Source organism: Perca flavescens, chromosome 8 (assembly GCF_004354835.1).
Source record: "Perca flavescens isolate YP-PL-M2 chromosome 8, PFLA_1.0, whole genome shotgun sequence".
NCBI lineage: Eukaryota > Metazoa > Chordata > Actinopteri > Perciformes > Percidae > Perca > Perca flavescens.
Window position 1 is genome coordinate 28208672 of NC_041338.1, and position 25292 is coordinate 28233963.

Genomic DNA, 25292 nt, shown 5'->3' on the forward strand with positions numbered 1-25292 from the left:
ATCTGGCACCACACATTAGAATGTAGCCTCCACTCATACGATTGCCTACAATGAAGATCCGAGACACCCAACTTTAGGTTTTGATACGTGTACATGGAGAACTCATTTTTGGATAATTCTGGAAAATAATTATCAAAGATATTAAGTTAAGAGTTGCCAAAAAAATACAATTGTAACAGTGGAATCCAAATGTGTTATTTATAGACTACATCTTACTTATTACCATTTCTTACAAATGCATCCTGAGACAAAATGTTCTTGTGGATGAAAAACATGCCAAAAGACTACAAAGGAGTGTGAAGCTTTTTCACTTTTTTTTATTAAGTTACTGTCAACAATCTATTTTGGTCTGTGCTACATATTATGTTGGAGAATGAAGCATGAGTGTTTTTTTTCCCCCCACTTATCAAATTCTTATTCACTAAACCTGAATCTTAAGATCTAAATGTAGATCTCATTTAACAGATGAAATAAATAGCTGAGAAGAGCTTACATCTTGCACATTACCCAAAGCTCACAGCGGAGGAATTGGTCGGGAGACGGTGGGGGGGGGGACTTTGGGCGTCTATTGTCAGTGGTGACAACAAAATGTGTTCAATTTGAGGAGGACAACATCCTGAAAAGCCTGCAAAAACACAACATTTATGTTCTAAATCTGAATTCCTCTGCACAGCAGTATAATGCACTCAGGTGCTGGTCATAGCAATGGATACAGTAAGAACAAAAAATGTAAATGGGGGCTTTGCCGCACATCAAAATTATTGCATAGCTATAAATTCATTAATTTTAAGATGGTCCACAGCGGAGTTTTTTGGTGTGCAGCAAGCCTCTTTTTTTTGGTGTCTACATCTAGTCCTTACATTTAGCTGCTATGTGCCATGTCTTTGCTTTGAGAGGGATCTCATTCCCTCTGGTGTGTCAACAGGTCACCTGCAGCATGAGTGAGAGCAGCAATAATTAGGTTTTAACATTCAGCACACATGCACAGTGCAGCTCTAAATACAAGGACTACACAGGGAAAAAAACACAGTGCTTGTGTCGACGTGTGTGTGTGTGTGTGTGTGTGTATCGACTTTCTAGTTGTGGCCTGCACTTTTTTCTTTTAGAAGCCTTTCAATGAACTATATTTGGAGAATCATAATGCGCGCCTGTGTGTATTTGATCTGAATAGGACTAAACAAGCTCAGATAAACTGTTTGTGTGTAACTGCTGACGGAAAGTACACATTGACATGCACAAAAACATCTTTCTGGAGCAAGTAGCTGTAAAAAGTGAAAGGTCAGGTTACAGATGCCTCATTGCAGATGCTGCACTCATTATCCCTGTTGTTAACCTCAGCTGCTCCCAAGTCTGTCCTCCAGTCTCTTTCTCTCCTCTCATGCTCAACAATTTCTCTCCGTTTACTAAGGCTCTTCCTTCTCATCTGTTTCTTCCTACTCTATTCTCCCTTATTCAGAGTTTTTCTTTGTTGATTGTTTCCCCTTCTGGCTCAAAATTTCCCACTCCTTTCTCTCTCCATCTCATTGTCCCTACCCACTCACGTTTTATTCAGGCGGTTTCTCTTCGGGCCTTTACTCCCCTTTTGCTCTCTCTCCTCTGAGATATGTCATTCGGCTTCCCCTTTTGTCCGTCTTTGCCTCAAAAAGTACTTCAACAAATGACTGCCAGACTTACATTTTTTGCAAATCGTCCCCACCAAAACCCAAACATGAAAGTGACCACACAAAAACAACAATCCCCATCAAAACCCAAACTTGAAAGTGACCACACACAAACAATACAAAAAAAACTATTACCAAGAACTGACCAGCAAACACACACACACACACACACGTACGCGCGCACACACGCACGCACATGCAATTCTATCACCTATGGAGGCTGACAGGCAGTGGACAAAAAAAATCAAATACAGTAAATAACAGCAATATCAAGCCTTGGATAATGAATAGGAGTTAGAATACAGCAACCTGCCTGTCCACAAGGAAACCTACTAGTACCATACCAAGGTTACAGAGGAGGACATTATTTATCTTTCTCTATAAGAATCTGGGCAGACTTTAAAAACAAACCCTAAATACTGTAAATCATTTATTTGTCCACATATTCACTCAGCAAGACTTAGTGCTGTTGCTGTTTGCCTGTGGTTACATAACATAGTTTGATCCTCAGCTGCTCCTGTCCACATGTCAAAGTGTGTGTGTGCGTGTGCGTGTATGTGTGTGTGTGTGCGCGTGCGTGTATGTGTGTGTGTGAATGACACAGTGTGGCATAGTGCTTTGGATAAAAGTGCGACATACAGTGAGGAAAATAAGTATTTGAACACCCTGCTATTTTGCAAGTTCTCCCACTTGGAAATCATGGAGGGGTCTGAAATTCTCATCATAGGTGCATGTCCACTGTGAGAGACATAATCTAAAAAAAAAAATCCAGAAATCACAATATATGATTTTTTAACTATTTATTTGTATGATACAGCTGCAAATAAGTATTTGAACACCTGTCTATCAGCTAGAATTCTGACCCTCAAAGACCTGTTAGTCTGCCTTTAAAATGTCCACCTCCACTCCATTTATTATCCTAAATTAGATGCACCTGTTTGAGGTTGTTAGCTGCATAAAGACACCTGTCCACCCCATACAATCAGTAAGAATCCAACTACTAACATGGCCAAGACCAAAGAGCTGTCCAAAGACACTAGAGACAAAATTGTACACCTCCACAAGGCTGGAAAGGGCTACGGGGAAATTGCCAAGCAGCTTGGTGAAAAAAGGTCCACTGTTGGAGCAATCACTAGAAAATGGAAGAAGCTAAACGTGACTGTCAATCTCCCTCGGTCTGGGGCTCCATGCAAGATCTCACCTCGTGGGGTCTCAATGATCCTAAGAAAGGTGAGAAATCAGCCCAGAACTACACGGGAGGAGCTGGTCAATGACCTGAAAAGAGCTGGGACCACCGTTTCCAAGGTTACTGTTGGTAATACACTAAGACGTCATGGTTTGAAATCATGCATGGCACAGAAGGTTCCCCTGCACATGTCAAGGCCCGTCTTAAGTTTGCCAATGACCATTTGGATGATCCAGAGTCATGGGAGAAAGTCATGTGGTCAGATGAGACCAAAATAGAACTTTTTGGTCATAATTCCACTAACCGTGTTTGGAGGAAGAAGAATGATGAGTACCATCCCAAGAACACCATCCCTACCGTGAAGCATTGCGGGGTGGTAGCATCATGCTTTGGGGGGTGTTTTTCTGCACATGGGACAGGGTGACTGCACTGTATTAAGGAGAGGATGACCGGGGCCATGTATTGCGAGATTTTGGGGAACAACCTCCTTCCCTCAGTTAGAGCATTGAAGAAGGGTCAAGGCTGGGTCTTCCAACATGACAATGAGCCGAAGCACACAGCCAGGATAACCAAAGAGTGGCTCTGTAAGAAGCATATCAAGGTTCTGGTGTGGCCTAGCCAGTCTCCAGACCTAAACCCAATAGAGAATCTTTGGAGGGAGCTCAAACTCCGTGTTTCTCAGCGACCGCCCAGAAACCTGACTGATCTAGAGAAGATCTGTGTGGAGGAGTGGGCCAAAATCCCTCCTGCAGTGAGTGCAAACCTGGTGAAAAACTACAGGAAACGTTTCACCTCTGTACTTGCAAACAAAGGCTACTGTACCAAATATTAACATTGATTTTCTCAGGTGTTCAAATACTTATTTGCAGCTGTATCATACAAATAAATAGTTTAAAAAAATCATACATTGTGATTTCTGGATTTTTCTTTTTAGATTATGTCTCTCACAGTGGACATGCACCTACGATGACAATTTCAGACCCCTCCATGATTTCTAAGTGGGAGAACTTGCAAAATAGCAGGGTGTTCAAATACTTATTTTCCTCACTGTAAATGCAGTCGAGTCCATCGATAAATTGTAATGATTTTTGGAACAGATCCCAAAATTGCACTCAAATTTGCAGTTAATGTGTCTGATGTACAGTACCTGCGTTTCATTAACAAGCAGACCAATATGTTAACTAGCAGACCTCTCTCAATTGAGATTTGCCTTCACTGAGGAATTTATACTTGTGATGTAATTATGGCTGCAACTGATAATTATTTTCATTATCGATTAATCTGCTGATTTGTTTTTGTAATTGCCTTGTAACAATTTAGCTTATTTCATATGTAAACTACTTCAACTGGTTATTTAATTGTTTTGTCCACCAAGCAAAAAAAGAAAAGTATTTTTCATCAGTGTTACACACACACACACACACACACACACACACAATGAAATGCTGAAAGTCCATTGGTATCACCTGTGGCTTTCTTTCAATGCCAAAAAAAATAAACAACAGTCACACAGATGTCAAACATCACAAAAACCAGCAACAGTCACGTACAATGGCCGGTTCCAGAGTCACTGTTGATTTTTCTGCACTTGCTGGCGCAGCGTTAGCTGTTCAGATGAGATTCAGTGTTGGCCCTCGATCTATGACCACCTGCTCCTGATTTGGAAGCAGCAAAAACTGTCTTGTTTAGTGCCAGGCGAGATAAAACACAACACCTGCTGCTAGGCCTGGAACAATTGTACAATTAACTGTCTCAGAAATAATTGCGATTAACAATAACATTGTCTCTTTCAGTCAAATTTAAAAACAAATGTTTATTTATTTATTACTTTTTCAAACAAAATAAAGCTTTGAATGAATTCCAGGATACATCTTTTGGTTATAATATATATTATTATCTTTTGTCATAATATATATTATGGTTATGTGACCCAGATAATGTAATAACACAGGTATGTATATAGCCTATGAAGTAAACCACGCCTCTTTATTATCATAAAAACATTGTATTTTTTTCTTAAATGAACATAAAATTGACAATAGTACAATATTATATAGACCTTAGCTAATATTAGCAATTAATTGCAGTTAAACAAAGAAATCGCAATTATGTAAAAAAAATAATTGTAATAAATAAAAAAAATAACTGTTACAGGCCTGCCACTACCACCAATAAACAAGCCCCATGAGACTGCCAAGTGAGACCCAGACTTGTACTAGTATAAGAATAACTTGAGGAAGGAGTGATGGGATAGAACTTTATTTACAGAAAGCTGTACCCTGCCGAGACTTAAAACATTTCCCTCTGTGGTTGACTAAAAATGAAGAAATAGTTTAAGAAATCAATTTAGCATGCAGTGAATTGGCCCTGATCTTAGCAGTAAGGTGAATGCAATCACTGTGCAATAGAAGAACAGATGAGAAAGACAACGTCTGAGTGTGATTACCCCTTCTTCGTTCAACCCCTGACAGTCACATAGCAAAGAGAAATAGGAGGGCAAATTGTCAAGAATCTATTTTCCAATATGGTCTTTTTTCACTGCACCCAACCCAATTTAACTCAGCAGACATTGGACTTTAACATCCTCTTATAAAAGCTTAGTTTCTCCTTGAATACATAATTACCTAAATCCTTCTCAAACAAAGAAAAGATAATACCAAGTGTCTGTGCGTTAATTGCAAGTGTTAAATATAACTGTTACACAAAGAGAAATATTTGAATATCAAAAGCCTATTTTTTTTAACTCCCACACCTACAGTATACCATGCTTTCATCTTTCTCAATCATCGTATACACCTGAGGCCTCCCTCATCACTCCCCCATCCCCCATCAGTTATTGCTCACTGAACGGACATGCCACGGAACTACTCACACTGAGGGAAATAAAGCATTTGGGACTTGTTGGAGACAGACTGTGTGATGATGTCACTGTGAATTTGGCAACTAGTACATTTCAGCCAGAGAAGAGTACCACCATCCCAACCTCATCTCTACCCCTGTTTCCACCTGGTTAGATTCTAGGTAGAATCTAGGTGTGTGCCAGTGTATGCTTGAGTGATGTGACTGCAGGAGACAGGCTGTGAGGGATGCACTGTATGCAAACAGTGTCTCAATGTGAGCTTGTAAGTAGGCAAGACAATAAGAGGAACAACTTAAACAGAAATGTAACATCCTTTTTTAGCCGGAAAATGCCCACTTCAAAAATTCAAAAGAAACAAACCGGTAGTACCCAGTAGTAGTGATTCTGCTACTGCTACCAATTTTAGTCACATGCTCCTCAATGTCTTTGCAAATTACAACTCTAAACTCCACACTGCTGACAAGTGACTTTTGCATTTAGGGTTAGGGGGTGAACATGACATCACCTTGTAATTCGGGGGGTGTGGAGTACCGAGCAACATCGTAGATTTCACTCATTTATTCTTTGGTCTACAGAAGAGAAAATACTGACAGGGCAGAAATACTTGATTTTCTCCAGAAAAAGGCAAATAACTGCATTTAATGGACTGGCACCAGGAAGAATTGATGGTATATGTAACTGTACATAATTAACTAACTCAAAAATGTGGAAGTTACTTTGGTAGTGTAGATAATCTCTACAAGGTGCACTTCATCTGTATACAAAGCATGTAAATTCCTGGTGACATTTAAAGGATAACATTAGCACAGGGAACAAGCTATTCAGCATTATATAAGGCGCTGAGACATACAGTGCCAGTGAATGGGGGCATACTGTGAAACATGGAGAGAATAGACGACAAAGAAGAAAACAGTGACCACTGAAAAGAATAAGAGATTGAGTTGTAAAGAAGTGAAGCATTAAAGCCACACACAGAAAGCTCTCGTAAAAATAATCTACAACGTTCACTTCTCCACAGAGAGGCAATGTTTTTCCCCTGAGAAAAGTCAGAATGCTGAGGAGAGAAGCTCATTTCTCACCCAGAGCACGTTCATAGAGAGGGAGTAGGAGCTCGCTGAGCCTGGTACATAATGGTGGAATAACTGATGCTGAAAGCTGAAGCCATGAGAAGATGGGATATGGGATTTTCTGCTGCTTTATGGCAGAGGGCTTGAATGATAAGACAGCCTAGGCAGTGCTATAGACAAGAGCAGGGTAGATATGAAATAGGAGGGGGATTGCAGAGAGAGAGAGAGGCTAGGCAGTGGGAGAAAGCCGTTGTTCGTTGAGGCAACAGTAAGCCAGTGTTTGCCCCCACGAAGTTCTTTAATGAAGAATGTACCCTTCATTTATTCTTATAGTGTCATATAAAAGGCTTTTGAGATGGGTTTTTTTTTTAGGATAGAAGCAAAATGGGCCAAGAAGCACACATACTGTGGTGCTGTTAGTGATGCAGCCTTCACTCGCTACCACGTTTGATGCTATGGTATGCAGGCTCTCTATGCTAACCTGTTTTGCATTGATCAAAAGCTTAAACTAGTAAGTCTGGTCAAACCTCAGTGTAAGTGTCGTAGCACTTTTTCTCAACCAGGAGGTGTTTGAGTGAGTTATAAGAAATTAGAAATATACAATAACGCCATCAATTATGATTGATACAAATTTTTATTTAAACGTCAAATCCACCTCCTCTGCCAAGTGCAGATTGGGCTAAGGTTGGTGGTTCCATCCCCAGTGTGTGAGTGAGTGAGTGAGTGAGTGTGTGGCAAAAGCGCCAGGAGATTGTAATATACTGTTTACATGTTGTTGATTTTTTTTTTTCTTTTCAAACTATGCAATAGAAACACTGTTTCTAAATTACTGGAAACCTACCTTTGGCATTTGTGGACAACAACTTGTTACTTATTATCTGACATATACACCAATCCCAATATAGTTTTATTTACTGTATATCAATGCACCTCTTACCCATTCTATCTATAAACCATTTCACCTGGTCATTACAAGCAATCTGTTAAAACATGTAGTACAACCATAGGCTCAGGCTGTGAGCAGCAGTTCAGCACTTTGGTGAAGGGCACTCTGACAGCAGTAAATGAAGTGCAGGCTGCACCTATTGCCTCCTTTTCTCAGATTTTCTCAGCTCATCCCAAGATTTACAGTGATGACCCCACCAGCTAGTCAAGCATTGTCACATTGTCAAGTATAGTTAGCGGTACCATTGACAAATCTCTTCCATTTAGTCATGGGTGCTGCTGGTGCTTAACAATTCAATTTTACTATAAATTGTCTTTGTTTGAAAAAATTGGAATGCAGTACAGGACATGTAATGTGGAATGACAATATCTATGACCCTGTTTACACACTCAAAAATGTGTCTTGGGCGATCGGATCACAAGTGGACAGCGCTAAGCTAAAGTGTAAACGACCACCAAGACGCATTGTGATCCGATCACTTAAACCACTTGCAGAGGTGGTCAAGGATGCTTTTGACCATGTCTTTTGTAGAGTAAACACTAATGCGTCCCCAACAAGCTTGTTACAGGAAAATACGTCATCAATGCAGGACGTGGTGTTTTTTTTTGGTGACAGCACGCCAACGCTCTACAACTTTCACAACTTATGAGTTGGATACATAGTTGTTGACATACAGTAATAATTGTGTGTGTGGCCCATTGACCGTCCAGCGGAAGTGACCCAGGCAGTAATGAAATATGAACACAAGCGGTCAACTGGCAATGCATTATAGACACAGGTGTGAACGGCGATGTGTCAACTTGTGTTCGGCTCACCAAAGCATATTTTAAAACCTAGTCTTAACAGGGCCTATGTGACAATGACAGGCTCGGAAAAATCTTCCTGAGCCATTTCTGCATGTGCCAACCGACTTTCAATTTCAGGAGGAAATCGACTCCAAGTAGCAGCTGACTTCCACATAGCCTTTTTCACAATTTCTACCAAAGTTAATTTTCTGTCCACTGAGAGATTCAGACAAAGTGAATCCACTGTATGTCACTCCAGCTTAAAGCCGCTTTTCCGCAAGTATGACTCTCATTAGCTGCTCAATTAAACTTGGATTTCTCTTTAAAAGAAAGTGAAGACCTTTTCTTTATTGAGACAGACCAAAAGATGAGAGTGACATAGAAATGCATGTGAGAACTGTAAATAAAACAAAGAGCACTATACTAGTCCCTAACATGAAGACAAGTGAAATGGGCTCATCTTATAAAGATCCCAGATCAAAGCTTGAGTGGGCAACAGGCAAGATTGAGATATTCCGTTTTATCTCTCTTTTAACTGTTGAAAATCAGTGATAAAGCCCACTATGAAGTGAACCTCTTCTGGCTCTAATAGCTGAAATAAACACTTTGTCACGTCTACAAAAAAATCTGCGACTTTGTTCATAGCAAATGGAGGAGCTCCAGGGTGATATCCCCAAGGAAAATCATTGGGGATTGTTTTTCTCTTGATGAGAGAGAGATGCCCATGTTCACAAGTATTGATTGAACCAAGGCTGATGGAATAAAAGGTGTTCGGTGAATCCCATTAAAAAACATACGTTCCATAGAACAGATGAATGGCTAACCATTATAAACAGAGTTGGGGACCAAGAGTCTGGTTAAACCGGATTTTAACCAAAAGGCCTCAGATTAAACTGACCTCTGGATACAGGACACACATGTGCTCAGAGACAAAGGAATCTTGGCCTGCAGCCGGGGTAATTCACACCTCTATGCAAAAGTGCCAGCCAGAAGGGAAACGCCTCACAACTGGCAGGAAGTCAAAGAACTACAAGATTGTAGTCTTCACCCTTTCAAGAGTTTCAAGTCTTCCTATTGGTTCAGCGGGACCATAAACACAGCAGGGGGTCTTAACCTATAAAAAGCCTGATCCTAGGAAAATCCTTGTCTTCCATTGCAACTCCGTTGCTGAGGGGCCAAGCATAAGCGCTTTGTGCTGAACTTCCATTTTCTGGAGAAAGTGGATTTTATTTCGGTGGATCCTTGAAAACGCACCAGTGTTTTCATATCTGCAGGAGAAGGACAAACAACGTTTTCTTCTCAAAGTCGACTAAACTTCCCCCTTTCTGCCTTTTTGGAGGAAGTTTCTCCGTGGCTGCTGACGAGCGCCAAGGGATTCGTTCGGTTTCATTTCTGTGGAAATCTATGGACAGAAACAAACGGACTGAACACACCGTAAGGAGGCTTACGTCTGGGCAGAGATAAGTAGTGTGTTTATTAATGAGCAAAGGGTTCGCTACCACTTGTTGACATTAAGGTGATCTGATTTAATCATGTACTGGTCCATATGTGATTATTAATCTGTTCTGTGAATGTATCAATAGATTACGATACCGTTGATTAGGTTGTGTTAAGTAGCTGGGTATAACTGTAATCGCTACCTGCTAAGTCACTCCTTTCATGGAGTTGTAGTTACTGTCTGCGATAGAATCGCGAAATCAGCTGTTAGCCACTGGAGTGGTTATAGTGACGTTTTCCTCAGTAATTCAAAAGTCTCAATCTGTCCTAACTACACGTGTGGTCCAGACCTGAGTAGCTGAGGGGGCGGGTCATTATCGATAACTAAGATCAGAGTGTTTTTCCCTTCTTTACCCTGTCTCCTTTTACTAATTATACACACACACACATACACCTACACGGACAGAAGCTAGCTTGTAGCTCCCGAGCTAACGGTGCTAGCTTCACACGTGGAGTCGGCATCACCGTGTACAGAGCTAACACATGACCTAGCATACTAGGCTAAGCGTGCGCATTGCCTAGCAACCCCCCCTCGGCTTCTTCAGCCCCCTCTCCGTGCACCCAGCACCACTACCGCCCTCTTGAGGCTAAATAGTTTGTGCAGCTCACAGGAGTAGCCATTTTTGGAGTTGTTTTTGTGTTAGAACTACACTTAGACACCGCCCCTCCCTTTTCACTCACTCTCTCTCTCTCACACACACACACTCACACACGAACACAGACGTGTCCGTCCATGCTGCTTTGTTTTTGCTTTGTTTTTGGTTGTGATATTGTAAAAAGGTATAAAAGTTTATTGTTGAAGGATTATTGATTAGCTACTGATAATTGTGACGTTAATAAATCTTATTATACTTAATTAGCAGTTGCTTGTGATTATTTGTGTACTTGTTGTAATAATTGCTGGTCGATCAGGTCCGTGCTTGGATTCACCCCTTCCTTTATTTCCTTTTTAAAGGATTACCACAGAAATGAGACTGTTCCACAGTTTGATTATTGGTCCCTGACTTGCAGGGTGGTGCCCCGTTTTGATTGTTTGTCGATTTGATAAAGTTATTAATAACCATATTCATAACTTTATTAATATTGATAAAACATCTTTGATAATTTACCAATGATCAAATCTGTACCCTACGAGAATCCTACAACAGCCAGTGTGTAATTAAGATGTATTTGCTGAAGTGATTCATGTGTCTTAAGTTCACTGATATTGTTGCATACAGATGTATTAATCATACTGTTAAAGTCTAGCATACATGATCTGATCTGTGTAAAATGCAAATGCAAAAAAAGAGAGAGAAAAAATAATCAGGGGGAAAACATGCACAACTCAGACTGAGCTAAGAAAACAAAGTTCCAACTACAGACTTCACGATGAGAGTTATGTACAAACAAATGGGTAGCAGTGAGAGACATGGTATGTAATCTACAGAATTTCCCCTGAGAGTGACTTTCACAATCCAAACAAGTCCGCGAGCTGACAACACACAGACCACCAAGGAAGCTAGACAAGAGAAAAGGAGGTGAGAGGAGGCAGAGGACTCAGTTTATCCACATCATTTCAACTCTGTCACAGCCAGTTGTGAATACTAGTATGAAAGTCAATGTCTTATAAGCTAATTTTGGACTTAATGTACTCTCGCGTATTACAGTATAGGACTGCTGAGAAATAGTTTTCATTGTGGATTGGCCTTTACAGTGTTCATGCTGCATCGAGGGCTCATCCATATTAATGAAACACAAGATGGACTGAGTGTAATGGACTGAATCCAGTGTGATGTACTAAGTGGTTAGACGGCTGACTGTGCGTGTGTGTCTGCGTGTGTATGAATGAAGGGTTGAGGGGTTGTGTTTGCTTTAGTGTGTATGTTTGTTTTTTATGTGTCTTGCTATTTTGTGTGCGTGTTCACTGGACAAACTATGTAATTAGCATGGAATACATTATCAAGATGAACTACTGTAAAGTAATACAACGTGTTCTTGTCGTTTCTGTACCTCTATACTTGGGAGCAGTGAGAGACTATAGACTGTCATCGAACCGTGTGTGATGCACAACAGAAGATGAGCTTTAAGCCCCTGCTGTAGTTTCTTTCCTGCCAGTGAAACATTATTGTCTATTTGATGTTTGCAGAGAAGACAGTTGTTTCACTTGTCTGACCCGGATTTTCCACCAGGCGCGTCTTTGCTGCGTTCCGGTTTTATTCCGTCCTCTGCAATGCGCCATACCACACCGGGAGTGTCAACAGGATGTCTTCGAAGCGGAGCGTCTTGCTGCCCAACTGGCAGATTTTATTGTCTCTACAAGTACTTAACAGAACAATCATGTGTTTATTAAGCTAGTATCTACCTTCCACTCTTAGCGCTCCTGCAATTAAACTCCACAAGGACACCTCCAAGATGAATTTCTCGGGGTCTGTGGTGTTGTAAAGGAGACATAAACAATATTAAATGAACGGTGGGGGTGTAGATACTGTTTTGGGGCTGTATTCCTTAAACAGGTGAAAGATATTGCTGCTAAATATGTGCCATCTAGTATATATACACTGCAGAAAGAATTCAAAACCCTTCTTTGTGTCATTATTTGTATTTTCACTGCCAAATGAATCCATACGGATATGGACTGGGCACAATCAGTTGCAAACAATCAGAGCACACATTTCAGCAGCAAGATTTATTAAGCCTGCTCTTCAGTTTCTTCAAGCCTCTAGTCTTCCTAGAGTAAGCAAACTAAAAACATGGACTGTGCAAGCCCTTTCAGTAGTAGTGTTGACAGACAGCGATGAGTAATGTGACAACCAAAAGACTTCATTATAAGCTCACCTCCAGTAGCTGATTCACTCAAAGATTAAACTTGGAACAGCCTAAGATGATACTGTCAAAACAATGTCCTCACTGCAGTAGTGAGGTTCAGTCATTAGCCCTTGACACTTGTTACACAATCCCACAAGATGGTGAGATGCAGTTTAGTTTCAATATATGTCTCGTTTTCCTCATCTATGTTTAACCGCTAAGCTGAGTAACACAAATCTGACATCTCTCCGTCAGGGTGAAGGCTGCTAGTGAGACCTACTGTGTTAAATATTTTGAGGTTATCTAATTCTCTGCAGCCTGAAGGCTCAATATGCAGTTTCTGAACATATTTCATGCAAAGAAGATCACAATATAATTTGATAGGTTCGCATTTACACTCTATGGGCAGACATGGCTCAAAGAACCAATTGGGTGTATTGGGGTAAGAAGGAGAAAGACAGAAAGAGAGAGAGAGAGAGAGAGAGAGAGAGAGACTCAGTAGCAGAAATTCAATGAAAAAGAGTGGGTGAGGGGGAGCAAAACTAAAAGAAGATAAAAAAGAAAAAAAAAGAAAAACGACAACATTCCAGCGCAGTGTTTGGTATTGTGCAAGCTCTGGGAGAGTTTGGCCTGGGAAAGAGCCAGTGCAGATCTCTGGAGACCAACCCGCTGGCCTCCAGACAAACACCAGCAAAGTGGCAGAGCAGACACAGACATAGCCAGATGTGTGGGAGTGCATTATACACACAAAAAAGCTCACAGATTTATGGGACACACGCACACACACACACACACACACACACACACACACACACACACACACACACACACACACACACACACGCAAACGACTCCATAGAGACGCAAATACAGAGTTGTTGGAATTAATTATGTAATATTAGTAAAGTTGTTGGGGATCTGCAACTCTGCTAAGATCATGTTATCACATTTAACGGTGTTTTAAAGGTGTTTGATTTAGAATATTTTCTTAAACTCAAAAAGTACATATAAAGAACACAGGATGAGGGAAGCTGGAGTACCAGCAGGGACTGGCTATGTAAATACAAAAGCATAATATATGGTGTGCTGAAGATATAGGCTACTGTAACTGTATTCCAATATACTGTATGTAATACAATCCATACTGCAGCTCCACACTTAAAAGAATGATTGTTAACCTTGCTCATTTTAGAGCAAAGCATCATGTTTGCCTTGTTAAATATGAATATTACTATACTATATACTGGCCTAGCAGTAACTTGGGACAAATTAAAAAAATAAACCCATTCAATATACAATGACTGGATATTTGTGTAAACTAATGTCAATTACTGATGTCAATAAACATGTTCCAATGAAAATACCCACAAGGCTGCTTTTGTAAAGCTACCTGCCTGCTTGCACAAAGTTATATGTGCAACTACCAATCACATAAATTCTGTGCAGGAACAAAATCTTCCCTGTACTTTATGAAAATCACAGTGTGTGCTGCCTCAGTGTGCACAAAGTCCTTTTCACTGGAGCAGGTAAAATATGCAACATGATATCATCACAGATTAGAGAGCTGGCTCGGAACGTTCTAGCTTTTGGCTATTTGTGTAGAGAAAAAAAAAACTGTCCAGAAGTCATACGCATGTTATGGTGGATTGTTTCTCCCTTAATAACACTTTGCTAGAAATCCCCAGTAGTAACAAAACTATAAAGAGCACAAAAAAGAAGCCATTAACATAGACCATGAAGAAAACAGTCAGGAGGAAGGTGGTAAAACAGATCTGGAGTCTGCTCAGTGAGAAACCCAGTCATTTTGCTTGCCCAGGTCAAACTTGAGCCATGCTTCTTTGGGTATGTTTCATAATTTGCATGCAACGCGAGGCAGGAAAAGAAAACCCAGCAAAAAAGACATTTGAAACATGTTCAGTTACTGCTGTGTTAATATGCTAGTCATGGGAAAAGGAGAAAAGTAAATTCATACAAGCTGAAACATTCAAACGAGTTACTGCACACAACTGTAGCACTGTAGCCTTCTACTGTGGTCTATATTCATGCACAATCTGGCTGTAGGGCTGTAAATAACAAGCATGTCATGAGATCCCCCCCCCCTTACAGTTTTCTCTGTCTTTCACCCACACTGCCACACCAACACACAACCGGTTTTCATGATACTCTCCATTTCTCTCACACACACACACGTTCATTCACTCTCACTCTCTACAGTTTCACTCACTCACACTCCCCTCTCTGGTGTAAAACTGACACAGTGATTAGCCCGGGGCAGGTGATGACTGTGGAGAGCTCTTGAAGCTTTTCTGCCACCTGACTAACATCCTCCCTGCTGCCATTCCCTATGTTTCCCATAGAACAGAGGCATGTTTGGCACCAGGAAACATCACACATCGAGGGTACAGCGTCGCGCTGAGATTTCTGGGAGGCCAGTTGGGGTGCAGGGAACAGCAATCCGTTGGGATCACAGAAAATTATTCTGCCTTAATGACTGTTATATCACACTTACACACACTTGCCAAGACTGCCTGCACTAGTACTAGCACAGTTTCTTTCACTTTTAAAAGGTAAGGCAGGCAGCATGTCCCCTTCCTGTCAACAAGTATACTTGTCAGCTTCTTTCTAAACCTCTTTACTCTATTCAGGATCTAAAACAAGCAATTTGTACAAAACAAAACTAAGAGAGAAATTCACAAGTCTGCATATAAAAATGGTTTAATGGCTTGAAAATGTTGTCAGACTGTCAAAATTAGATTAACTTAAAGTGCTCATATATCTTTTTTGTGCATGTTATAGGTTTACAAAGTGAAAAAGCCCAAAGTCCACCCCAAAAGGACTTACCATCTCCAACAGAAAACACTGTTCACAAACTGCTCCAAACAGCTCTGTTGTAGTCCAGCCTTTACTTACAGACGAACGTGAGACGAACGTGCGTCACTTTGTAACACACGTTATAATGCTCGCCTAGCTGCTAGCGTGGCACTCCCTCAAACTCTGCTTCTTAATGGCTGGTAGTCCTTACCTAGCTACTGTGCATGTGAAAGTCCCAACAAAGATGGAACAGAAGTGTGATGCCTCACTCTGCAGCTAAAAGAGAGAGCTCAACACACAGGGTGAAAAGAAGAGCTGCAGCAATGTGCAGTACAATAAAAATATGGTGTTTTTTGAAAATTAAACCATGTAAACCTATTCTGGTACAACCTCTAAATATAATTATGAACCTGAAAATGAGCATAATATGAGCACTTTAAAAAACCAGGACAATAAGTGTACTTGATTTATGTTTTATTATCTTGAATCTGTTTCATTTATTTATTTGTTTAGCTGTTTTATCCTGATTTAAAAAAAAAAAGCCTAACCAGGTACAGGGGCTGCAAATTAGCTTCAGCTAGACATCCTTTACATTACATCTGTTGCACTGCTTCTCCCCATGTAACAATGTTCAAAATACAGTTGTGACAATGTACCGACATGTCTTAACATTTTACAGTATTTCACAATACTAATAAACACAGTAAGAAGATTTAAAGAGCTCACATACATGTACAGATGTAATAAAGACAAATAAAACTATCACTCAGAATATATAGGCAGAATATATAAGAAGCTAGAAGACAGAAACAGCCCCAAGCCTCAGCCAAAGCCGCTGGAGAAACTTGTCCTACTTTCTTAGAAGAACAATCGGCTGTTTCTGCTACAGTGCTCGACTCAAGGAAACATGAGAAGAGGGGAACAGATTCAATAACATTTTCCAATTACCACCAATGACGAAAAAAAAAAAAAAAAAAAAAAAAAAAAAAAAACAGTGTTTCTGTGAAGACAGAAATTCTCTTCTTTTTCCCATGGTGGCGTTGGACTAGGCTGTAATGGGGGACAGGCTTATTTCACTAATGATTTAGCCATGGCTTTGTCGGTTTCTCTGCCTGCTAACTGTGCTCTCTGGAGAATGGCTGTGCTAATCCAAAAATCTGGCTCTGCTTTGGAAAACATTCACATCTGTCTTTTTGTGAAATCATTTTTTTTTTCTCCAAAATGTGACCGACTTTGAAAACAGAAATAAAAGAGATAACATATTTGTACTCAATGCGTTTCAGTTTTATAACAAAAATGATTTTCAATAAGTTGGCATCAGTGATGTCTTAAAACTTGACAATAGTGGGTCCAAGTTGAAAAGAGATTAACTACAACAGTAGTAGTCCAAAGAGCCATACCAGCTGTGTGGGCCTGTACTGTACCATGAAAATGGTGAAGCAGGCTTTATTCCTGCAATTATTATAGAATCTTTGGAAGGGTTACACAAGAGGAGACCCCAAACTAGGTAGCTTGCTGGTAGCTAGCAAAACTATATAAATAGCTTTCCCTTTTGCAATGTGAGAAATCATTTCTCTTAGCGGCTTTGAGGATGGTGATGAGCGGTGCGGGCCAAGAAACGACTGCTGGCATCAACAGCTTTGAAAGCAATACCACATTATCCAATTACACTGAACACAACTCCTCCCTGCTCTTAGCTGCCAAGTGCAAAACAAACCAATGACAGCAGAAACTAATGGATACCAGAGAAGGCAGAGGCAGCAGGAGAAAGCTAATGCCATCCTACGCCACTCACACTTCCAGGTGAAATGCACAGGGGACGAAGGTGATTAGCTGGCTGTGGGTCGAAAGCTTTAAAAGAGAGAGCGTATGGATGCTTTGTACAGAACCTCACGTAAGGAACAGTACCTCTGCCTTTGCCTGAACAAGCATTTCATCCTCCTCGCTTCCGCCAACCAGCCCCAAACCATTTAAATTGGTGCATGTGCGTGAAATTGAGCCTGACGGGTCTCATTAAAAAAAAGTAACATTTCAAAAATAAGATTTCACTCACTTCCTGGTTGTGAGGGGAGTCTTGCTGCAAGCCAGTGTTTGCCGCTTACTACATGCAATTCTTCTTCCTTGGCATGGAGGAGGGATACAAAAAGATGTTATTTAAGCAAATATATCGCAACTGACACGTGCAATCATCAGATCTTCCAAGGGGTCTCAGGAATGATCATGAATTAAACTCATCCCCTAAATCCCCACGATTTCTTTGCAAAAAATGTCCGAACTGGAAGCGAGTGTGTGTGGGTGTGTGTGTGTGTGTGTGACTTCAAGGTCTCAAAGAAAAGCAAATTTTGCAGACGAAACTAAAGGTAAGATTTGTAACAGGTTAAGTACAGCGCATCAAGTATCACACAGTACACACACAGTACACACACAGTACACACACACACACACACACACACACACACACACACACACACAGCAACATCTGCGGTAGGAGCTGTGGAGACAGAGCACATGCAAACATTACAAGGACCCAAACCTGCTGAGATACAACAGCACAGATGGTTGCTTTTTACCCAGCTGGCACGGCGACATATGGAAACAGAGATCATTAGCAAGGTAATAAGTGCATCACAATGTCAGCAAAGGTAAGTCATCAACAAAACCCTCACAAAAAGTTCAAAAAGGTTGTCACTTGACTGGATGATTTAACAAAACAATGTCCAAAAAGGTAAAGCTCCACTAATCAATGAAATGGGCTGGTCATAGTGAAAAAACAACCCCACAACTGCTAAAATTCTTTAACAAAGAAAATATACCGATTCATATATATGTTACTGTATTTGCCGCACTAAAATGTATAGTTGTCTGGAACATCATCCACATTTTCACTGACAGTGTTATGGCTCTGACACACCAACCTGACAGGCGACCCTCGGCAGAAAAGGCAGTCGGTCTGATCATTCGGCTCCCTTCGGTCCAAAAAGTGCCTCGGAACACACCGAAGCGACGCCGACTTGAGCGTAATGATGACCATAATGGCAGCTCGTTCGGAATACAATCTTGTATTTTACGAAAATAGTTCACCGAAACGTGTTTCTGAAAACATTTTAAGCGAGAAATAGGCCATACGGTTGCTTTTTTTTTATTTTTTATTTTGATCGACAAAGATTTTTGTCAGATTTTGAGAGTCGTTTGTCGCGCTCATCCCGCTCGTCATTTCCGGTAAGTGTTTTAACATAAGTGCACCGATTCGCTAGTCAAGGGCTAGCACTCCACCAATCAGATTGGTCACTGAGTCTGATTGCCCACTGGCCAATCAGAAATTGGGAAATCGGCCCAAATTAAAGTCGACGGCTCCTCCGACTGACGACGGCACGGAACACACCAAATAGACTCGAGTCACCGACCTCGCCAGACTGCCCCACGGCCGATAATCGGGTTGGTGTGTCATATATATATATATATATATATATATATATATATATATATAAAGTAAGTTGTTTTGAAATCATACACTATTAGGAAAATTGCAGTGCTTGTGATCAATATAACAGCCTGCTAGTTGTTGGAAACACTGGCGTCATGCGTACATTCTTGCCCTACTACTGCCAGAGTGTGCTGGAGCAGTGTAGATAGTGGAATCTGCAGAATAATGTACACAGCAGAGAGACTCTGGCCCATAGGGAGTAACTAGACTCCCAGTATCCACATTTAGAGTCACAAAATGTTTTTTCGCAATTCAAAACAGTGCCACAAATAAAGTCACAGAGAAGCAGCTACTGGAGAGGATAAACCAAGGGTTTGGTATGTCATTAATTCAAGTGGGCATGCTGCATAGACTGACTAAACAACCAAGAAAAGCCTCTGAGGACATGAACAAAGAACACATATGGACACAGAGACACATAGACAGACAGATACACACACAGACAGATACACACACAGACAGACAGACAGACACACACACACACACACACACACACACAAACTCACAATCAAGCGGCAGCACTGGCAGCCATGGGGTCTTGAAGCAGAAAGCACCCACTTCTTGAACCTGCAGATGACAGAGAAACAGAAACCAAGAGACAGAGGAAGATGAATAAAAATAAGAAGAAATGTGAGAGAAAGAATGAAGAGGGAGGTGATGGAAAGGACAACGGACAAAGTAAAACAGAGATGGGGGGGGCGGGGATAGAAGAAGAAAGAGCATTTTGTTAGCTTGCCTGAGGCACATCTCTAAACATCATGGCTCATTGTCAGAGTAAATCATTGTTGCAGAAAACATATCAGATTTATGGGTACATTTAGCACTCAGAAAAAACAAACGCTTTATTATGTTACATGCCAGTACACCAGTGGAGACAACTTGACGCATATAAACTAATTTGAGCTTCAAGTGGCCCTGAGGAAGTGCGCTGCTCAGACCTTCAGTAAGCAAATACTATTTATAACTTGTAACAGGTATTTTGTTTTTTTCATCTGCCTGGTATACAATGTGAGATGAATGCAACAAAATAATAAGTGAAAAGTTTCCAGTGGGGATTAAATATAGTTTGTTTATTGGAATTGTTCATTTTCATACAGTATAAAGCAGCTGTGGACAACATGTACTGTAAGAATAACTCATATTTATAGATAAATGCATACTGCTTTACTGATGTTCCTGCTTTACATTTTCAGTATTAGTGTCACATTTGGTACAATAATTGAATTCCAAAATACAGGTAAACACATTTGGTTCGCTGTGTGAGCTGGTTGTTATGCCACCACCAAAAATAGGGCCCTTACTGTTTTTCAGAAGACATAATTCTCTGGTCTCTGTGTGTCATGTTTGACATTCTTAAGTATATACATAATGCTCAACTGAGCATCATGCAAGCATTTATCTTGTCCTCTTTGCCGGAAATAAACTGGACAGTAACAATTATTTTATATATATATTCTAATCCAGTAGGTGGATTTAATGCCAACTGTGAAGGGAGGACATGAAGCATCTTGTTGAGGGATAAAAATAGCCAGTCATCTCAGGAGCCTTTTGTTTTTTAATTTTTTTTTACGAGCCTGTTCATCCGCTTTAGAATGGAAAAATGATCTGTCAAAATGGGAACGTGGAGAGGAAATCCTAGGAAGTTCTGCAGTGATAAATGCTGTTGTACATTAGTGAACCCATATCACAAATAAATGCAATTTGGTTTAGAAATTGTGTGTACGCTTGTTGTTTATGTATTTTTGTCTACGTGTGCATGGGGAACAACTGGCATGCAGACTCGTATGCCCATGCACGTTTCCAGTTAACTGGTATAATGAATACACCATTGTTATGGACACAATTACATTGGAATATTGGAACAACTTCATGTCATGATCCTGTCAGTATGCAACTGACTGATGCAACCGTAATTTATATGCAGAGCATAATCAGCCAACCCGCACAGCTTTGATGACATCTAATGAACACTTCTGGCAACTGCCAAGCAACACTATCAAGCCAACAGCGGTTGAGTCTGCTGAGTTGTCAGTGTGCCTGTTAGTTAGAGGGATTTATTTTTCACAATCTGGATGCTATTTTTGTAGAGCCCATCATTCATATAGGTTATCATTACAGTTTTTTTCACCAACTTAATTGCTGAGATTCAGGGTGATCCTTGCACATGGGAGCAAAGCTGAAGAAATGATAGGCCCTTTTTAACATTAGAAACATGATGTATTGTAATACAGAGTATATCATTATCGAGATATGAAATTACCTATAACGGGACAGAAGATTTTGGCCATGTCGCCCAGCCCGACTAAGTGGCTGGTTCACCTTTTTCTACCAGCTACCTTCGATGTAGAGGATAGAGAAACTTTAACAAAGTTCATAGATTGCTTTGTTAATTTCCTCTGCCTAGATTTAAACCTTTGACACGGGGCAGCGTTGCAGTCATAAACAGAATTATCCAACCTTTAGTTTACTACTGCTCTGTGTTGTGGCATTCCTCTACAGAGGCTGCTACAGTAGAAGTCCAACACGGCTTGTTTTGTACATTTCAGCAGACGTAAAATTAAAATGTGCTGTTCGCAGGTGCTATTGCCGCATGGCCCTACCTCTGTGAACTCAATTGGCCACAATCCCTTTCCTCCTACCTAGTAAACAACAGCTGGTTCCAGTGGTCCATCTGCTACCTGTAAATTCCCTTCCACAGGACACACAGCTCTAGCATGCTATTGGTTTGTCACCTCTGAGAGGTGCACTTACTAGGACATGGCGGGTGAGTGTTGCTGCTTGGCCGCCTTAATAACAGTTTGAATCTTCTGGCACACTCCTCGGTAAACAGGCTTTCGACTGACTGTCTTGGTCCTTTATTTTAAAAGCATGACTGGGTGGCTTGAAAATAAAAGGTACTATTTACGGTTATGGCTATTGTCTGTAAGTCATGTTGAATATCTACAGCATGGGTGTCAAACTCAATTTCACTAAGGGCCACACTGGAAAAAGAGAATCGCACCAAGGGCCAGACATGTACAGTTTATTGACATGCTTTTATTTCATCGAAAAAGTAAAATATCTTTGACTTAAGCCCTGAAAAAATGAGCAAAAAAGTTCCAACGCCATTCTACAATTTAGCAAATCGAGCAAAACAATGATTACATTTTCTAAGTAGGCTACCACACAGCTGACGCACAACAAGCTCTTTCACAGCCGGAATATGAAAACTCTCTGCTTCTGTGGGAGTGTCGCGTAATTGCAAGTTGAAAAACAGTTACCCACGTTTTTGGTTTGGCGCACAACTAGGTGGGCCAAAATGTATTGTGAACCTAAATTGGTATGCGGGCCGGATCAGAATGTGCGAGGGGCCGGATTTGGCCCGCGGGCCTTGAGTTTGGTGAGTGGCAGCTGTGAATGAAAGCATCAGAGGAACTTTTGGACAAATCGTTTATTAAAATGTCAAAAGACCAAGTAGTCTGAACCGGATGAAATGGATACTGAACATTATCCTACAGGAAAAATAGTTCACTTTATTTTTACTCAAATATCCATTTATGTGTGTGGCTGCTCATGTGTATGCCACATTTGTGTACATGTTCATACCATTAAGATGGTCTTTGTTTGGTCAGGTATGAGAATAATTATCACAAATTAATTCATCTTTGTTTGGTCTTATAGAGGCTTTTCACCTGACTCCTCGATCACCTTCCCAATCATTTGCTGACTCAATGTCATTAACACTGGCTGCAGAGAGGCTGCGCAAATAGCTTAGAGTGGAACCACTCATACAAGTAAAAGAAAGGTGGAAGAAGTAGAAAAAAAATAAAATCGGACCAGAGACCACAGAAATCAAAATGAGTGTGTGTGTGTGTGTGTGTGTGTGTGTGTGTGTGTGTGTGTGTGTGTGTGTGTGTGTGTGTGTGTTTGGTGCAAACAACACTTTGAGCAAGAAATGTAACCAATATTGTGCATGACACCTTCTTGAATTCAGGATTAATTTATAATGGCTCAATCAATCAATCAAAAACGTCTGTCAAGCAAAACACACCAAGTGACCACATTCACTAATCTAGACAATGATTGCATGTGTTGTTTGGAGGTTCCTCTAGAAGGTTTTTTAGATCCACGCACACACGTTTTGTTTGGAAAATATTACAAAACAGCACTGAACCTAAAGCAAAAAACTGCTATTTGTTTCTCCAGTTTTAACCGTCATCCTCCAAGAAATGTAAGGGTTTGCAACGCAAGCCTGTCTTGAGATGCAAAACCTGTGTTTTTCTTAAATACGGTGTGTTGGATATAGTATAAGTCTGTGGTTGAGTACAGAGACAAACAGGAAGCTTTTACACAACAACAGGGCTGAGTGAAAGACCACAGACAAATCATCGAGTAAAATCCTGAGCTTATGGCAGTCGACGCCACACAGACAAGGAGATTGTCACCATCAGCTGTGACTTACACTGAACACACAGATCAGTCCTACTGGCAAGCTTCACGGATATGCACGTACAGTCTAGTCTGGCTATCACCAGACCAAGCTCAATCTTTTAAGATTGAACATTAGTCTGGGGAGTGTGCTTTGTATTTTCTACTGCACGTGAGGCGTGATCGACGGGCATAGTTCAAATGACTCCGTACGCAATTGGATAGTCCTTCAACCAATCAGACGACGATCCGGGTGACGACAGCGGCATCAACGTGTTGCTGCGCTTCGGTGGCTGCCGTGTTGAATGTAAACAAAAAAGCTGCTTGCCGTCTAGAGATGGCCCGATACCATTTTTTGCTTCCCGTTACAGATTCCGATACCTGAACTTGCGTATCAGCCAATACAGAGTACCGATCCGATAACAGTGTGTCGTATATTTTTTATAATGTTTTAACAACTGTCTACTACTATCCCTGTATGGATGTGATATTATTTCTATCTCTGTTGTCGGTCTGGCTCAGGTTAAACTCTTTGTGAAACATGAACAAATACAAACAATGAATGCCACAGAACTTTCTTTTATTATCCAGTTTGACAGTCAGTTATAACGGAAAAAGAACATAAATAAACTACTTTAACGTAGATTTTCTTTAGGGCTTTATTACGTGGTATCAGATCGGTGCAAAAACTCCTGTACTTCCCGATACCGATATCAGAGTTTTAGGCAGTATCGGTGCCGATACCGATACTGGTACTATAGCGCGTCAGGCGGATAGGCCAGTTTGTGATTGGTCCCCGCAGATTTAACTTTAATCAAATTGCCGGCAGATCGGGCTGGGTTTACCCAGTTTACGTACAGTCCATCCCAGTCACCAAAATGGTGCTGGATCTTCATCTTTGTTATTGCTTCCTGTCATTCTGCTCTACCTTGCCCTTGTCTCCATTACAACCTCCAAAACTCAATCTCCAAAACTACTCTGCATTTTCACTGCTGGTGTTGAGAGGGGCGCCACGGTGACAACTGCCACAGTTACTCTTCATCTAAGGGACAGATAACACAGACAGGTGAGCTACAGAGGTCAAATAAGAAAACAAGTATCCTTCTTGTGAGAAACTTTAATTTAATTTTTGAACACTTTTTACAGTAAATTGTTAGCATTAATCGTAAACGTATTTGGGTTATTTTTTGGGTTTAGTTCAAATAAAGACTGATTTAAAGTGGCATCTGTAGATTTTGCAGAGGAAAGCATGATTTACGGTTCTGCGGAGGCTCCACGCAGAGCTTTCGCCGCAGCCTACCTAAGTACCCTGAAGTTTATACTTGTACGTTGGTGTGTGCATCTATCTCTTAAGGAGGATAGCAGGGCCGGCATGCACGTGCGTGTGTGTGGTAGAGCGAGTGACAGAGTGACGGCGATTAGCTTCGGAGCGAGTACCGACTCTAGAGTCATAGTGAGAAAAACAAAGCGTCTCCCCTGTGCTTTCTGACCACGGTGATCTGGAGCAGGAAAAGTTAACCCTCTCCTTGATTTCATGGAGAAGGAGAACCAGGAAATGAGTAGGTGGAAATGCAATGCTACCAAGCCACGGCCGAGCGGTGTGCGTCGCCGCGACGTGTAGTTAAATTTTTTCGAGAGGTGCACGTCAGGCTACGGCGTAGGGTCTGTGTCTCCAGGTACCTACGTACGTAGCCACGGCGCAGATTTAACGCAGAAGCATAAATCACAGGGATGGTTTCCAAATGTTTCCAGTCAATTCATTTTGTCCCATCAGTTCTCCCATGTCGGTGAAATGGGAATA

The 25292-nt window shown here is 40.9% G+C and overlaps 1 protein-coding gene across 4 annotated transcripts in view; it reads right to left on the reverse strand.

Annotated features, from left to right (window-relative positions):
• Positions 1-25292, reverse strand: part of peak1 (pseudopodium-enriched atypical kinase 1) — a 127998-nt gene that overhangs the window by 38544 nt on the left and 64162 nt on the right. For 2 of the 4 annotated variants that reach the window (XM_028584500.1, XM_028584497.1), the window contains 2 exons: positions 19591-19651; positions 17654-17720 (listed from right to left, as the gene is read on the reverse strand). The exons of 1 other annotated variant lie outside the window; for it this stretch is intronic. The gene's annotated coding sequence lies outside the window, so the exon portion shown is untranslated. The remainder of the gene's footprint in view (positions 1-17653; positions 17721-19590; positions 19652-25292) is intronic. One more of the 4 variants, XM_028584498.1, reaches the window with a different exon arrangement.